This window comes from Chaetura pelagica, unplaced genomic scaffold (genome assembly GCF_000747805.2).
Source record: "Chaetura pelagica isolate M959 unplaced genomic scaffold, ChaPel_1.0 scaffold275, whole genome shotgun sequence".
In the NCBI taxonomy this organism is placed as follows: domain Eukaryota; kingdom Metazoa; phylum Chordata; class Aves; order Apodiformes; family Apodidae; genus Chaetura; species Chaetura pelagica.
The window spans coordinates 25,622-28,036 of record NW_009953486.1 but is presented as its reverse complement, the minus strand read 5'-3'; positions in this window follow the sequence as shown (position 1 = coordinate 28,036).

Sequence of the window (2,415 nt, the reverse complement as noted above, 5' to 3'; positions counted from 1 at the left end):
GGCTGACCAGCCCCTTCCCTGCCTGCAGGCAGGATCCACTGGGCAGAACCAGGGCCGGGAGATTGCCAAGGTTGCCCTTGCAGTAGGTGCCATAGAGTCCCTGCTCCTAAGCCCTGAGATAATCCAGCTGGAAGCTGTGGGACCAGGGGAACCACAGCTCAGGCTCCCCCGCTGCTCGCACGGTGAGCAGGGCAGCTCCAGCCCCTTGGCATCGCTCCTGCCACGTCCCCACCGGGCTGAAAACGGCCATTTTAGGTCCCTGTCGGCAGGGATCAGGGAGCACAATGCAGATGGCCACATGGTGGGGCCTGCAGCCACGCAGCCCGTGGTGCTGGGGCCGCTGGAGGAGCCGTGGGAGGAGAGGACGAGCCACCCAGCACGTCCCAGTGTGGGCACTGCCACTGCCTGGGGGTGACGCGAGGTCACGGGGCTGTTACACAAGGGCTGGCGAGCGGCCCTGGGTGCTGGGACACCCCCTGTCCCTCACCAGCTCAGGGCGGCCCCAGGGTGCCCAGCACCCTGGGAACTGCTGGCTGCCATGTCCTGAGAAGCAGGCAAAATCTGCAGCTGCAGGATGCAGCTCAGCCTGGCTGTGCTGGTCCCACCACGGGTGGCAGCTGTGGGACGGGCTGCAGGGGACTCACAGCTGCTGAGACCAGCTTGTCCTTGGTCTGTGCAGCTGGGAATCAGGGCAGGGATCTGTGCAAAGGGAGAAAGTATTTGTGGCTCCTACAGCAGCAATTCTGCAGGCCCTCTTTGCTGGGGAAGGAGCAGGATGAGGAGGGGTTTGTGCAGGCAGCGTGTGGGCAGAGCCCAAACCTGCCCATCCAGGCTTAATCGCCATGGCCTACTTGGTGTCTGAGGCAGGAATGGGGCTAATCCTAATCCAGGGTGAGGATAAATGGCCACAGGTGCTGCCTGCCAGGGAGCCACGTTCTGGTTGGCACTGGCCACCATGCCTTGGTTTAGTGCCCTGAGCCCCCAGGGTCAGACCTGCCCCCCGGGATGGAGCCAGTGCCACTTGAGGGCCCCAGGGCACCTCCTGCTGCTTGGGGACTTGGGGACACCTCCACTGCTGGCAGCATAGCTGAGGACAAACACACCAAACCTGGGTTTCATTTTGTGTGTGGCTTTTCAACCCCATCACGTAGCTTTATTCACACAAACATCTCTTAACTTACAAAGCCTCTGCCACTCATACACATCAGGGCATCCACAGTGTTCAAAGAACTTAAATACAACGTCTCATACCAACCCAAGTAAACAAAGTACAAAAAATATTTATATAAAGTTGTTCACACATAGGTCCTAGATCACCAGCTTCTGTGCAAAAAAAAAAAAAAAAAGGAGAAAAAAGAAAAATACAGGTTCCTTTACTAATTATCTTTAGTTTGGAGTCTGGGTTTAAGCCTTCTGCTCTTGCTAGCTCAGTACAGGGGCTGCAGGGAGCAGAGGAGCCTGGAGCAGGGCTGGGACAGGGTGTTCTAGTCCTGCAACTTGCTCAGCACTGCTGAGGCTCCAGCATCTCCCTGGGGTTACAGGGAAGTGGCTCTGCAAAGCTGCTGGGATTTGCTGGATGAGTGAGCTGAAGTTCTGGGATGGGGACAGGCACTGGGATGGGGACACCAAGCACTCTCCCTTTTGGCCTCTGCAAGATCTTCCTACAGCCTGGACAACACCTCTGGAGTAAAAAGCACTTGGGCAGACTGCAGAGAAACAGGATTTGTCACATTGCAGCTGCAAGAGAACAGCTCCCTGTGCACCCACACCCTGCTCTGAAGTGTGAAATGCTCTTGGACATGAAGAGCCACACGCTGGGACGTGCCCAGGTACCAGCTGAGCAGCTGGCACAGCTCTCCCCACCACCAGCAACGGCTCCAGGGCAGCACCAGCACTGGCCACATCCCACTGCCAAGGGAGCCCGGGGCTCCACTTCCCAGATGCTGCCTCTGGGACCTGCAGAGCCTGACAGGAGGGATGGGGGGTCTGCAAGGAGCCAGGTGAAGCACCCAAGCTCTGTGCAGGGCTGAGCAGCACCTGCCCCTCCTGCAGCAGAATCACCCTAATGGCACCAGGAGTCCCCCTGGCAGCTGTAGTGTGAGGCTGGGGCAGCACAGGCCTGGGGACACAAAGGAAAGCAGCAACATGTTCCCCTGCTCTTGTGACTTGCAGAAAGCACAGGGAGCCCAGCAGCTGCCCCATGATGCCTGGGAGGCTTAAACCCAGACTCGTCCTGCACACGGAGGAGACGCACGACACGCACGACGGAGGAGGATTCCACAACGATGGTTAATGCCTGTGTGAAGTCTTATTGCTCCAGAAAGGCTCTGGGAGCCTCTGATATGTCAAGGAGCTGGGTCCTGAGGAGTAAAGGAAGACCACAGGGGTAACTCTTTATCTGTCACTAGCACTGCT